The following is a 16,105-nucleotide window of genomic DNA, read 5'->3' on the forward strand; positions in this document are numbered from 1 at the left end:
TAACAAGTGATGATAACGACCGTCTGTTTTTACCATGACACTCCGAGACAATGACAAGTTTTCAAGGTTGCAGTCGCGCACGCCGAAAACAGGATGAACCTCTGATCACCCCTTCAGCTCCTGTGTGTCTGTGTGTGTCTGTGTGTGTGTGTGTGTGCGCTACTGTAGACACCCGTGCCCTTACAGAATGGCAGCAGGATGAAGACGCACACGCCGTGTCTCTGCTTATTTACGTAACCTGATGAGTTTATGGGTCAGGACTGATGTAAACGTGTCAGCTGACAGGCAGCGACGTCCTGGATGAGAATGCCATGTACCCGCTTAGCCCCCTCCACGCCAACCCCGACTCGACCCACTGTCTGCGAATTCCTACGCGCCCCCCGAGAGTCGCTTCCTCTGTCCACCTATCGCCACGGAAACAACGTTGAGAAGTGAGTACAGGAGCTGCTGAACATGCTGCTCTTCCTTATGGGACTCCAGAGGCCGGATCGACTGTGAGTGTGTACACACACGCACGCACACACACACACACACACACACACACATCCACACATCCAATAATGGCTCAGGGAGTGTGTGTGTGTGTGTGTGTTGGGTGGGGGAGGATGGGGGAGGTACATAGAGAGGTTCCATTGTTTCAGCCTGGAAGGCAGAAGTGTTGGGAGGAGGGTGAGGAGGGAAAGTCAAGGAAAAGCTAAATTTAGCCTCACCTCCGCTCAAGTATTCCAAATATTCTTGCTTATATTTGGACGCTCACGTAGGCAGCGATGGTGACTTCATCCAAGAATTACATCACTGTGAAGACGGATAATCGCCCGCTGAACTTACTATTCATCTTCTGATAAGTTCTTGTCCATCTAATGTTTATATCCTTCATCATCAAATAATGTCCAGTGTGTTATGCCTGCTTCTAGACGATGATTATGAATCAACACTGCAATTTAGTCTGATACATGGAGACATGAACGACGCTGACACCTGTTGAATCGGAGGCTACGATGCGAATGAAATTGGAAACACAGCGTTAGATGGTCGTCCTAAATTTCTGACACCGTCCGAATGTTTTCCCAGGCTGTCTGTGGCTGCAAGACCATGACAGTGGTTGTTGAGGAGCCACAATTTGTGGTTAAGTCCATGGACACAATAGTATTTACAGTAGACTACGAACCCCAACCATCTGACTGGAAGGCAACCCCCTCTAACACTTAACCACAATGCAACCAATAAGTTGGTTGTCATTATTTTGTTTTCTTCCACTTATCGGGGTCCGGGTCATGAGGACACCATGGTCCAGACAGCAAGGCATTCCCAGGCCAGCCAGGAGACGTCATCTGTCCAGCGTGTCCTAAGTCTGGACATCTCAAACCAAACATCTCTCCTTCAGTCTGCAGTCACCATTAGCTACTGGATCTTTATGTGTTATGTTTTGTTGATTGTAACTAAAGATTATGATAAAAACAGACACAACTTCCTGACGACGTCGACCCAAATCTGTGAGAAGATGTCGACGGTGAACATGGAGTTAAATCTTCATGCACATGTCTTGGGTCATTTCCTGCTGCTATACAGACCTGACCTGCTGCTGCTGCTGAGGACCCGGCCACACACATACACACACACACACACAAACACACACGTCCACACTGACCTACACTTCCTGTCAGACAGCGACACCCCCTCAGAGAGAAAGCATCTGTCTCCACTACGTCCCCTGCAGATTCCTCTCGTCCTTCTCCGTCCACCTCATTGTTCTTTTCACACTTGGACATGACCACGAGGGACCAAGGCTGGAATGACGACAGACTCCTGAACAGGTGCTTTGTTCCTTAAAAAGACACACACACACATGCGCACACACGTACACACACACTCGCTGTCATGGTAACAACAACAGACCTGTGTCTCTTCTTGTGTCTGTACAGGAAAAGTGTGTCTCAGGCTGAAATTTGTCAGTGCTGAAAGAAGATACTCGTCAACATTTAAGTATGTATTATATATCTATATATCTATATATATATATATATATATATACATATATGATGTATAGATATGTATATCAATATATAGATATAATACTTTTGCACTGTAAAAACACACTTCAGCAAGTGCTACTCATTTTCTGTCCATAAAGAATTTTACAACTACAATTAAATGGTTTCTTCAACTTTATTTGACATTTATTGTGATCATTTCATAGAGCCCTATGAAACTAAATTGGACCATTATAGGATTATTATTAAATTGTATTGGCAACATTAAAGTAATCACCTGATAATAGAGTCCGGTCCGCGTGAGCGCACACTGAAACCCTCTTACCTGTTGAAACACCTGTACTTGTGGTGCTGAGTGAGCGAAAAGCTACAAGTGTTTATAAAGTAAATCAATCCTCAGCCACAAATTGTTTTTGGCAACTGGAATATACTGCATGTTACCGTTTAGACAAAACCGTCACAGATATTTCATCAAAGACAGACTATATATTTGCACGTTTATTTATTTACTCTTTGTCTTTCCTCTTGTGTGGCACAATTAAATAAAACATGTACTATTTTACTTTAAAAAGACTAATGAAAATCTAATGCTGGAGAAGACAAATGTTTCTGAAATGTATATATGTTTTAAAAAAGGGATGAAGGACGTTTGCACAGCTGTGAATCTTATTTGACCGTTTCTGTCGCCTCCTCCACGCTCCTCTATCCATCCCGGTGATGTAGTATTATGTTTATTTTTGTATGTACACGATGTCTGATGGCTTTGAATGTGCGTGTTTGTCTGCATGTGCATCTGGTTTACACATCAGCGCTCCAGCGTCAGGACCTTGACCTGGTGAAACTACGTGTGTGTGTGTGTGTGTTTAACATGTTTCATTGTTATATTTGCAGCAGTCTGATGTCACTCGAGGTGAAGTTGTTCAGGTCGTAAGAGTGAAAAGGTCAGAGTGAGAGTGGAGACGCTGCTGCAGCCTGAGGACCAGTCCACACATAGTAGGTGGATATTTCTGGAATAATCCTCTCCATACGCACTGAGAACATGTTTGTACGCATTAAAAAACACTGTTAAGCGCAGTGAGAAGCATGCCAGGTCAACAGGTGGCGATATAACCGTAACTGTAACTAGAAGCCAAACAACTGTAGTCTTCAAGGTTCCTCCTGAAGCCAACCAGGGAGCCTCTTCCTCTTCAGCTCTTCTTCAATAGAACACAATGTCAGTTTTGTAAATTCTGTTCACATTTAGATGAAAATACGCGATAAAGTACGACACATGAGCGGACACCGGTGTGATTGACACCTGGTATCGTCCAATAGGAGCCAGGTTGTGGGTGACGCCCATAAATTTCCAGTAGGAAAATGCCAAAATGGCATCAGACATCAATTAGATGAGTTTCTTCAAAAGATTCTTACGGGGGACGTCATGACTGGTTGCCACTTGCAAACAACAAAAAATACAAAAATAAACTGCAAATTATAAGTCAGATTTCTCTGTCTGTTCTGAAACTACTGACTAAACTGACTAAACTTTTAAAGTACACTTAATGCGACACCCGGTTGGACCGGAGGTAAAATTACAAAACAAGCAAAAAACATGACAAAAACCAGCTTGATGGATTATTTGGACGGTTTAGCTGAATGATTTTTATGCTCTATGAGCTTAAAAAATGGGATATTTGAAGTTAATTGATGACAGGAAAGACCCCCTAGAGGAGCAGAAGCAGACATACTTCATTCAATAAATCGATTCCCAGATTGTGCTTGAATACTGGGAAAAGGACAGTAGAAAAATTAAAGTGACTCCGGTCCGCGGGAGCGAGCACTCAAATCCTCCGACCTTGGAATCTGTACCTGAGTAAAATGCTTAAAATGCAACTCCCTTGAAACTAAGTGAGAATGAAGCAAAAAGGAACCCTTAGCCACAAGACATAGGAGCTACACATCACTTTTTGGCATGTTATTGTAAAACCTATAATGTCTGTATTTATTATATTAATTACAGTAGTTTCCAAGCATAAACTGTGAATGGAAATGTACTGAGTGTAAACAGAGATGGTCGAAAATATTCACCCTGACAAAAAGCTTTCCGAAACTTAACCCACAGTTTTGTGTGTGTATGAATGGAAGTATAAAAACACGCAGAAAAAAACAGGTACATTTTCAAAACACACACTTACATGTGGACTGGACCTGAGTCATGGACTAGACGCGTGTCCACAGACTGTGTATGTGCTCCAAGACCTGACCTGATTTTCATGAGGTTTTAACGACATGCTGTGAACGTCCATGAACCAGGAGACGCATGAGAGACAGGAGAGACATTCCCAGCCTGTGTTGTCACACACACACACACACACACAGGTCAGGTGTTAGAGTAATCATGTCATGCGTGTTGTTAAATTAGCGTCCCGTCCTCGAGCGTCCTCTCGTTTCTACCTCACACACACACACACACGTGTCGTCGGCGTCACAGTGAGCTCACGCTGCGCTCTGTGATCCCAGCTCAGTGTTTACAGTCCTCACATATTAACACGCGTGTTAGAAACAGCATGGGGTGGAACCGACGGTGCCGCAACGTGGAAAAATAAAAGGGTATCACTATTATATAACGTATTAAACAACATTATCATATAACTATGCATTATAATACATCTCATAAGTTAAATGTTATTATTGTGTTATGTGTTTCTATTGTGTTTTACTCATTTTATTTGTTAATTCCTTTTTATATTACAGCATTTTTATTTACGATTGTTCAGAACTGATTTTATGTGATGTGCTTAATAATTAAATTAATTAATTATAATTATTGTCTTAATTTAGAGTTAAAACATGAAGTTATTTTATTATTATTATTATTATTATGAGTTATATGAAGATATTTTCATGTTATTATGATATAAAACATTAAAACAAGATAAATGATCTCATTATAACCGAAATGTTTCATATTATCATGTACAAAATTAAAATCTTAAAACTATAAATGATCTTGTTAGAAGGTGAATGGTTTCATGTTGTGTAATTTTTATGACATACAACCTTGTCTAGTGATTATAACAAGAAACTCATTTATCTCAGTAAAAAGTGAATTTTTTTATTTTGTAAAGTGATCAATTATCTAATTTTAACATGAAATGATTCACTTCTTGAAAAGAGGTAAAATAATTCACATTAAAACAAGATAAATGATCTTTTTATAAGTTAAAACGTTTACATTATAACATGAAAAACTATCTCATTGTATGAAATGTGTTTCACATTATAAATTAATATACGATCCTGAATTATCTTATATCTCATCTTCAGGTGACAGTTCTGAGGAAGGCAGAAGATACATGACGAATCTTGTTAACAAGGTAAAGGAAAACTTACTATTTTCTAAAAAACAAAACAACTTAAGATATTTCTGCGTTAATGACGTACAACTTTATCTTCTTGTTATAACAAAAACTAATTTTAACACAAAATGATTCACCTCTCAATAAAAGGTGAAATAATTCCCTTTAAAACAAGATAAATGATGAAGTGAAGTTAGTGAATGAAGTTACACGATGTAATCTTTGACATTATAATGTGGTAAATGATGTCACTAAAATGTTTCGTGTTAAAACGAGATCAATTATTTCATTATGACGTGAAATAAATCAGGTTTAAATGTGATTTATTGTCTCATAACATGAAAGAACATTTCAGCTGCTCTTCACTTTACTTTATTGTTATAATATACTGTTGTTATGTCATAAAGACGTAGAAATATCTTTAGTCATAACATGAAACCTTTCACGTTATTATATAATACAGATTAATTTTAACGTTTCTGTTGTAGCAACAGCCTTACCCCTTTTTATTGTTTTTATGATGCAGAAACTTGAACTTAAAGGAATTTTCCAGACTCTTCCTGTGAGAAAGTGTTAATAAAATGCAATATTTGAGGTTTGATTTGGTCCGAAAACACTTTTTCTGACGCGCACGGAGAAAGGTTTGAGGTGGATCTGAAGAATAAATCAATACATTTGACTTCTTTAGCACTTTTTAGACAAAATAAGGAACAAATTTAGAACAAATGTAACATACAAGAAACAGAAATGAGGAAACACCTGAGACAGCTGGAATAAAAGTAGGAAAAAATGATGAAGTGAAATAGAGCTGCAACTAACGATTAGTTTCATAATCGATTAATCTGTCGATTATTTTCTCGATTAGTAGATTAATCATTTGGTCCGTCAAATATCAGAAAACCTTAAAAAATGTTGATTGGTGTTCGTCAAACCTGGAAATGATGATGTTCTCAAATGTATTGTTTTGTCCACAAACCAAAATGATTAACTTTTAATGATTTCTTTGTTATCCAGAGCAAAGAAATTAAGAAAATACTCGCATTTAAGAAGCTTAAACAATTGGAAATCTTGTTTTAATCATGAAAAAAGCTTCAAACCGATTATCAATTAACATAATAGTTGTCGATTAATTTAGTAATCGATTAATAATTGATTAATTGTTTCAGCTCTAAAGTAAAATTAACTAAAATACAAGAATATCATATTTATTCAGATTAAAATGTACAAACTAAAATTGTGAAACAACTGTCAAAAAATGTTAAGCCAATGAACAGCTGTAAGGAAAAAATTTGTCAAATAAAATAATAAAAAAGTAGAATATATACATATATACACATGTAAATGAATAAATTAAAGGGATAAGTCGTAAATTGTTGCTTCTCTGTTGCCCTCGGGTCTTTAGTGGAGGAAGAGAAGAGAAGAGTCTTCCTGCTTTCAAATGAGAAATGTGTTTTACATTCGTGTTGCTCAATTTCACACACACACACACACAAATACACACACACACTTCTACGTCCTAACGTCTATCCGTTCATCGAATGCTTCGCCCAAACGTCGGTGCCCAGTTTCACAGCGCGCAGGTAAATTAGAAATGGCACCGCGTGTTTGAGATTGCACAAGTCTGCATCTGTGTGTGTGTGTGTGTACATGTACATGTGTGTAATGAGAACCAAATGGTGCCGAGTGTGTGTGTGTGTGTGTGTGTGTGTGTGTGTGTGTGTGTGTGTGTGTGTGTGTGTGCGTGCGTGTGCGTGAGTGTGTGTGAGTGTTTCTGTGCTCCATCTCTAATCACACAGGCCTCCTGAGGCTTGTGTGAGCGTGGACTCGGGGTTTAAAGCTCTGAGCTGCTTCATAAATCAGCTCTGCCCGTGGAGAAGTCTGGATACATGCGGACTCCACTAACCCGACTCACGCCGCCCGCATGACGTGTTCCGGGTCAGGTTTTCTTTTTTTTTATACCTGATTTATTTGTTTGTTCTGCACCGTGGTCGTGACTTATAAAGGTGTGAATGTGCAGAGATGATGAGGATGATGACGAAGCTGCGGGGATCAGGTGACTGAACCACACAGAGGCCTGGGCCGCTTCCATGATTCCTCTGTTTACGTTTAAAAGTGCATAAATTCTGCTTTAGATACGGCTGCAGTCCACACCTCTGGACCCACAGGAAGTTTTAAAAAAAACGCTGCTGGTTGCGCTTTAGTTTAGTAAAAAGTGCGTTTCTTTCATCTGTGAAAGTGAATTATAACAATTATCATTTTGTTATATGTGTTAATATGCACTTCTTTCCCTCTAGGGGTCACTCACTCATTCACTCACTCATTTTCTATCCTTCGCAGCATTTAACCCATCCTCTACTACGAGAAATCTTCCAAGTATTTTAGAAACAATGGCCACTCAGCACTGCCCGAGGAGCTATTTGGGTTGTGTGCCTTGCTCAGGGGTTCCAAGAGCCCTCTTTGACCTGATGGAGACGCGAACCCACAACCCTCCGGTTACAATCCCAGTTCCCTTTTCACTTTGTCATAGACAATCACTATCATTGACTAATTGTTTTTCTTTCATCTATGACGGTGAATTCCGCCAATTATCATTTCATTATATGTGCTAATATGCACTTCTTTGCCTCTAGGGGTCGCCACAGTGGATCAATGATATCACGTTTTTTTTCACGTCTTGGTGACCACTTTACGCTACAGTTTTCACTCATTCATTCACACGTCTTTCATACTCATTCAGTTAAGTGTCATCCCAATGACCCATTGGCACGTAGACTATTGGAGCCGGGAATCGAACCCACAACCTTCTTATTTGAAAGAAGACTTGCTGCACCACTGTTAGGCAGTCGCTACGGCCAATCACTGTGCTGGGATTAAAACAGAGTCCAATTAACCCAATCAATGGGGAACAATGGGGATTGGGTACACCAGGCTGGCAACCCTCCAGTTACAAGCCAAGTTCCCTATCCATATGTGTTAAAACGTACAATTTTACAACATGTAGTAAGGAGGAACTTAAGTTTTCACTGTAAGTTTCCTGAGTGTGTGTTTTTGTGGCTGCACCTGCTGTGTCACGTAGTACGTGATTTTTTCGCCCTTATATTTTTGTACTTCAGCTTCCTTATTTATTATATATAAACTTATTTTTTATAAATATATTAGTGTAAAGGTTCCATGTGTGTCTGACTGATGGTTTGTGGCTTTTTTTTTTACTCAACAACCGGTTATGTAGGTACGGATTTTCTAATAAAGTAACTAGTAAAAGTCTTAAAGGTATTGTTAGTTAGAGTTTGCGATCTCGTAGCGCGTAAATTCATACTTTTAATCTGAAAAACTTTGTTTTTAAGTGGAAACCACCTCACCTTTGTGTGATCTGATTGAAAAGGAGTAATTAATGTTTGTTATTTTCACACAGTTCATACAGTTGATTTCCTGCTATGTAGCTCCATCTCAAAGGTCTCAAACACGCAGCTCGAGGGCCACATGTGGGTCCCCCAATCAATTTAATGCGGTCCGCTAATTAATATTAAGTTATATACAAGTTAGTGTGTGTTATTGTGCTTTTATTGCTGTGTGTCTGTTTTTGTAAAGCACTTAGGTCGCCTGTGGGTTGTTGTGAAGAACTTTAAGTTTATTTTGTTTGCTTTTATTTTCCCTTGTTGAACAAAAACAAAGTTAGATATTTTTCTCTCTCCCAGAACAATATCCCAGAAATTAGGCTTATTTTACTTTTAATGAAAATCATTTCTTTAGAGTTTAATGACATGATTATTTACTCTTACATATATAAGTTCCCTCGCCGTTTTCCCACCATCTCCTCCTCCTCCTCCTCTTCTCTCTGTTTCAGTCCTCATTCCCCGCAGGAGGTGGCCTCTCCTTGTCCTTCATCCCTCCTTCTCCTCCCTTTCTCTTTCTCTCTCCTTCACATCTGGTCCAGGCAGCTGTGGCTGGCAAGGGTTCAGTGGGGTGGGAGGAAGGTGTGGAGGGACGACGAGGAGGAGAAGAAGAAGTAGAAGAAGGAGGAAGAGGAGGAGGAGGAGGAGGAGGGGTTGAGTTTGGAGTATAGGCTATCAATTGCAAAGCCCGGGGCACAGTAAAAGAAATAATAAAAAATAAGGGGCTTTTACACAAAATGTGCACATTTTCTCTCAGTCTATCTATCACACTGTCTCCCTGTGCGCTATTAAAGTCTATTACAGAGAGGCAGGGGTGAGGGGGGGAGGATGGTGAGGGCAAAGATTTCAATATCTTATTTCCACATCTTTAATACATTAATTTATCTTTACCCCAGGGCTTTTTTAAAAGCTGGGAGAACAGAGAGTGAAGGAAGGAGGGAGGGAGGGAAGGAGGGAGGGAAAGGGGCGAGGGCACTCATGACATTTTCATTGTGGAATCTTGTTTCTATTGTTTCTGTGGTCAGCATGAAGTTGCCCAAAGATTCCACATGCCATCATGGCCACACAGGCTCGCAGCGGCTAAACGCTCACAGATGCTCTCACACTCTCGGTGTGAACGCAGACGACTCGATTCCTTTCTTTTCTTTTCTTTTCATTCTTTCTTTTCTTTCGTGCCAATGTCAGCAAGTGATTTAGCGCTCGCTCATTGTGCTGCACATTCCAGGATGTCATCAGCAGCACCACCTTCATGCCAGCTCCTCTGCGTCTCCACCCCGTTGTGCCAGTTCCCCCGCGGCTGGAGTTCACGACCTCTCAGGGTTCACGTTGGGACGAGGTCCCTTCCTGAGGGAGGAGAGGGAACTCTGTGCTGAGGCGTCACGTGACTTGACAGAGCAAAAGGAAGAAGAAGTTGAGAGAGAAAAAAGCTCTGATTTCAGTCGCTCTCTCAGTTCATAACTGGTTTTATGTCCACTTTGATTCTGTTCACACCTGATACTGATCACATGACCGCTCACACCTGATACTGATCCGATCGCATGACTGTTCACACCTGATACTTATCTGATCACATGACTGTTCACACCTGATACTGATCTGATCACACCTGATACTGATCACATGACTGTTCGCACCTGATACTTATCTGATCACATGACTGTTCACACCTGATACTGATCTGATCACATGACTGTTCACTCCTGATACTGATCACATGACTGTTCACACCTGATACTGATCTGATCATATGACCGTTCACACCTGATACTTATCTGATCACACCTGATACTGATCTGATCACATGACCGTTCTCACCTGATACTGATCTGATCACATGACCGTTCACACCTGATACTGATTTGATCACACCTGATACTGATCTGATCACATGACTGTTCATACCTGACGGTAAAATCTAATCCAAATGTGTTTTTAATTGTTCCTTTAAAATCAACACAGTAACATTAACAATAAAATTGTTAAAACATATTTTGATTTTTTAATACTGTCTTATTGACTTTTCCTGTTCTCCATTTTATTGTGTTGCTTTTTCTTTTTCTAATTTGCATTTGTACCAAGTCAATTCCCCTATATGGTATCAATAAAGTCTAATCTAATCTAATAAAATCTAATCTAATCAATGTAAGCGATCCTCATCGATGTAATCTCATTGAATGGAATCCAATTTAATCTGACCGAACCAAACCCGATCTTATCTAGTCTAATTCAATACATTTGATCTAATCTTATTTTATCTAATCTACTCTAACGCAATCTAATCTAATTCAATTTTATTTGTATCGTGCAGATTTATAACATCTCAAGGCACTTTACGCGGTAACTTTACAATTATTAAAATCTAATCTGATGTAAGAGAATTAATCTTGTTTTATGAAAACTAAACAATAAAAACATAAAAAAGCAACAACTGTGTTCAAAACAAACACAAAAACAGGCCTGTTTAAAAAAACAATGTGTCTCCTGAGATTAGATCAGGATTGCTCCGCCCCTTTATTCAAATACACACTGACGTCTTAACTGTTAGGCCAAACAAAATTCTGTTTTTGTCCTGTGTGTGTGTGTGAGTGAGAGAGAGAGAAACGAGAGAATGACGAGTGAGTTCAAAACCTACTCACGCTGCAGTAACATGAAACAAGTTTTAACTGTTAGAAAAGATAATAATATAAATCATTTTACTGTCTTATGTTTTTCTCTCTGTGTGTGTGTGTGTGTGTGTGTGTGTGTGAGTGTGATGCCGGGGTACTTGGGAAGGTGAACTTCTGCTCCTCTCGGCACAGGAAGCCCCTGATTAGTGCTAACGAGAGTTGCAGACCATATTAATGCAACCACACACCTCTCCCTCCCTGATCCTGCCATCTGCACTCCACACACACACACACACACACATATCCAGACATCATAAACCCACTGCAGTCCTGAGACACACACCAGAGCAGTGAGTGTGTGTGTATCACACTCTCAGCCTCTACTTGAACCTCACAATAACACGACTCACTGACAAACACAGGAGGGAGGGAGCGAACGAAACACACACAGTTTACACGATGTTAGAGAAAGAGTGAATTATTGCGTTTGTCCGACTGAAACCAGACTTTTAAAATCCACGTAAACTGAAACTGCATGAGATTTGAATTTGTCAAAGTGGGACTAACTCCCAGAAAATGTAAAAGTCAAGTCAAGTTATTGAATCATCTTAAAAAAGTGTTTGCTCGTTTGAGAAGACACAAGAAGTTTACACAGAAAATTAAGTTGAGTTTAGTTGATTTAGTTTTTAAGGGCAGCAGGTGAACTTTTGTTTCTAAGTTCAATTATCTCCGTCACTACCCTATATACCTACCTATGGACACAATATTTCCTCTAGGGGGCAGTGTCGAGTACCAAGTAACCGGCACCAAACAATGAAATAAACGGAAATGCGAGGCAGTGGAATATTTTTGGGGAATTGGATGCGATGTTGTGGATTTAATAATTCTGTATGTCTGACATGACTTTTGACAACTGTCTTCACTCTCAAATGAATGACTGATTGGATGATTAACTCTCTACTGCCCCCACAGTTTCCTGGTGCTATTGCTCTGTTTCGTCCGTCATCGTGAGTATAAATGGACCTTAATCTTCACTGTCACAACTAAACCTGATTCTAACCATAAGGCTGGGTCTTAGGTTGTATCCTAAGACTGGATCTTAGGTTGTACCCTAAGACTAGGTCTTAGGTTGTACCCTAAGTCTAGGTCTTAGGTTGTACCCTAAGAATAGGTCTAAGGTTGTAACCTAAGACTGGATCTTAGGTTGTACCCCAAGACAGTGTCTTAGGTTGTACCCTAAGACTGTAGCTTAGGTTGTACCCCAAGACTGGGTCTTAGGTTGAACCCTAAGACTGGGTCTTAGGTTGTCTTATGTTGTACCCTTAGACTAGGTCTTAGGTTGTATCCTACACACACACACACACACGCTGGTTTCCTTGACTTCAGAGGACATTGATTACTTAATCTAACCTTACCCATAATTTCTAATGCCCTAATCCTAACCCTAACTTTAAAACATGTTTTCACATTAAAATGTGCTAATTTACAATTATGATGACTTGATTGTTACCCATAATATGACTGTGTAAACATATTTAGGTCCCCACAACATAAGGAATACCAGGTGTGTGTGCACATACACACACAGGTTTGTGCAGCTATTCTTCTCAGGACTCTGCATTGACTTCCTTTCATTTGGACAGACTAAAAAACCTTAACCAGTTAAATCAAATCTAAACTTAACCAGTTCCACAGAAAGGAGATTGTGCCTCATAGTGCCAGGTTTAAAAATGTCGTAAAATGCACGCAGACAAACAGTTAGACACACAAACAAACACAATAACTAACAGAAAACACATTTCTGTGTCAGTTTCCTGCAGTAAAGTGTGTGAGATAATGAGAGGGTGAGGCTGCAGAGATGAGGAGTGAGGGTTAAAAAACAAAAGGTCTTATTAAATGTTCCTGCAGATGGACGGACTGGGACATGGATACCCTTCTCCTGGACTCTCCTGACTCCCACCCACACGTTAACATGTGTTTCACATTCAGAGCGGAGGGAGATGTTGCAGAGCGACGGCCAAGCGCTCCGCGTGACTGGCAGCTCCGCGCTCTCACACTCACACTCGCTCTGTCTCATGAACTTTACACCACACCATTATGTCTCTCTGAGTGAGCATTATTATCACTATTATTATCATTTTTATTATTATAATATCTTTTATGAGAATGTTCAAAACTCTTGATAAAAAAAAAAGTAGAAGAATGAGGTCAAGTTTCATTCTTTCTCTTCACAGCTGAGGCTCATTGGTGCAAAACCTGCTAGAAATTATGAAAATTAATCTGCTGAATTTTGTTTGTTTTCTTAAATCGGGTTCAACTATTTGTTCAAACGATGTAATATGTTTTTTTTTTTAAAGACACAGTATGTAATCCGTGCCGCCAGGAGTCTCTAAAGTCAAAACAATAACAAAAGTTTGATGACATCAGGAAACAGCGAGGCATCATGGGAAATTTTGTTTTACTAATCATGAGTGACAAACATCTGCAGGGTTCCCAAAGGTCCTTGAAAGTTTGAAATTCAGAACCCTTGAAAGTTTTTGAAAATGGCCCTAAATAGACATGGGTCATTGAAAGTGCTTGAATTGTGTGCAAGAAAGAAGTAAAGTAGATAGAAATTTAGGTAAATCTCTCCCGTTACTGATGTGCCCTTCAAGGTTTCTGTGGGTCCTTGAAATCCTTGAAAGTGTGTGCATTTTAAAAAATAAATTTCAAGAACCTTGAAAGTGTTCTAAATAGTTGTACTAAGTAGTCATGGGTCATTGAAAGTGCTTGAATTTGTTGCAAGAAAAGAACTTCAGTTGATGTTTAGGTAAATGTCTCCTTTGGCTTTAAATTACTTATATAATTAGCTATTGTCATAAAAAAGTCTTTAATGTCTTTAAAAAGTGTGTCCTCTTATAGAAAATTTGGGAAACATTGATTTTATCATGAGAAATAAGGTGTCTTAAAAACACAAAGTGCATTTTGTGTTGTTTATAATGTATAACCAAAGATAAATTCACATCATAATACAACAATTGCATCGCGGCCTGTGTCTGTACGTGCAAGCGTCGTAGGGGGCAACTGCTGTTTGATGGCGCTGGACATGGCTGTGAGCGGATGAGGAGCAGACACACACACACAAACATAAATACACACCACACGCACTTGAAAGAGAGAGTTGGATAAAAGGCGAGACTGCGGCAGGAAACACATGGCATTCTACTGTACGAGGGCAGGTGGACACAAACAGGCGAGACGGGGGTCAGGGGTGGTGCTGCTGCTGCTCTGCACAAGACAAAAGGCGGCAGTGGTGGTGGTGGTGGTGGAGGGTTCAGTGGACGGTTTTGGTCCGTCTTAGTTTGTCCAGCTGGAAGACAAGGAGACCCAGACAGATTCCTGATGTCACCCGCAGGACCCCGCCCTCCCCAGCTCTGCTACTTCCTGTCCCTGCAGCGGTGACGTCACAGCCTGCAGACCAGCTGGGGATGTCACGTCCACCCCGCAGCCCCCTCTGTCCCCTCGCTCAACTCAGCTTCAACCACTGGTGTCCAGCTGTGACCGCGGACAGCCAATGAGGCACGTACCAAAGACGACGACAGAAAACACCAAATATTAGTCCAATAAAGTCTGTTTTACCAAATTAAACTCGCCTCATTCGATGTTTCCTTCTCTTTATCTTAGTATCTTAGCAGTATCTGGATCTCGGGCTTCAGCTGACCGACACATTTCCACTGATGTCTCATGCATTTCTTATCCAAACATCGTCAAAGTCATCTCTGCTCACACCTGCCAAGTTTGAAACCGGTCAAGCCAACTGTTCGACAGATTATGTGAATAAAAAAACGTGAATCTGGCTGGTTTGAGGACCTTGCCTGAAGTGAAAGGCTACAAAAATGGCTATAAACTCATACAAACATGGAGCAGTCAGTGCTGAATGGAAGAGGATTGGGTTTGTAACCGGACAGTTGCTGGTTCATATTCCCCGGCAGGTTAAGTGCTGGGGTACCCATGAGCAAGTTACCCAATCCCCATCGCTCAGTGATAAATGGACACACAAGATAAATGTGAGGGTTGAGTCAGGAAGGACATCCGGCATCAAAAAGATCTCTGCCAAATCAAAAATAAGCCGGCGATCCGCTGTGGCGACCCCAAGAGAAGGAGAAGCCCAAAGAACTCAGCCACACAAACATCTCTCTATGAACTCAAGGGACGTCTGTGTGTCTGTAAGACCGGACCACAGATGGACGATAGTTCAAATAGCTCACATGATCACTGTAATGAGGTCACATGACATTGGTGGCATAAATGGCTGTACTTACTTAACCCTTTATGGGATGTTGACATAAAGACAGTCAGTATATTCACCAAAACGTTGAAATTATGTAACAAAAACAGCATTAAATCCACACAGAAAATGAAATGTCGTTGGGAATGCTGAGTCATCTGTGTATTTACATCTAAACTGACATTTTGTCTGGTCCTCACGTCTTTAAAGGTTTCAAAAGAACCTTTAAAGACGTGAGGACCAGACAAAAGACTTGGTTTGAAGGCTAGAATCAGGTTTATGTTGGGGAACAATGAAGAAGGTCCGGGAGTTTGTGATTAAGGGATTCATTTGAAAATACTTGGCCAAGGAGAACATCAACAGGACTGGCAGGTTCCCCATCCTGACACCATCTCCAATTTCTGAAGATCATGTCTATGTCATTTATGTCTATGAGAATTCTAGGTGAGAATGCTGAACAACAATGTTCCACCACGAAAAATGCATCGGAAAGTTCACACACATGTATTTT

General features: G+C 40.3%; 2 long non-coding RNA genes across 5 annotated transcripts; one reads left to right on the forward strand and one right to left on the reverse strand.

The window, feature by feature from the left end:
* The first annotated feature begins 510 nt into the window (after positions 1 to 510).
* LOC131463122 (uncharacterized) lies at positions 511 to 15,073 on the forward strand. Of its 4 annotated transcripts, none has more exons than XR_009240950.1 (5): positions 511 to 1,814; positions 2,628 to 2,988; positions 5,298 to 5,347; positions 12,300 to 12,334; positions 13,236 to 15,073. It is a non-coding gene; the product is annotated as an uncharacterized LOC131463122 (long non-coding RNA). The 4 variants fall into 4 exon arrangements; XR_009240949.1 differs by lacking the exons at positions 12,300 to 12,334; positions 13,236 to 15,073 and adding an exon at positions 9,947 to 10,017 and having other exon boundaries at positions 512 to 1,814; positions 2,628 to 2,705; positions 2,883 to 2,988; XR_009240948.1 differs by lacking the exons at positions 12,300 to 12,334; positions 13,236 to 15,073 and adding an exon at positions 9,947 to 10,017 and having other exon boundaries at positions 512 to 1,814.
* Positions 10,141 to 10,553, reverse strand: LOC131463123 (uncharacterized). Its single transcript, XR_009240952.1, has 3 exons — positions 10,483 to 10,553; positions 10,274 to 10,449; positions 10,141 to 10,212 (listed from the first exon to the last, which is right to left on the reverse strand). It is a non-coding gene; the product is annotated as an uncharacterized LOC131463123 (long non-coding RNA).
* Positions 15,074 to 16,105: the final 1,032 nt, after the last annotated feature.

Source organism: Solea solea, chromosome 7 (genome assembly GCF_958295425.1).
Source record: "Solea solea chromosome 7, fSolSol10.1, whole genome shotgun sequence".
Taxonomy (NCBI): Eukaryota; Metazoa; Chordata; class Actinopteri; order Pleuronectiformes; family Soleidae; genus Solea; species Solea solea.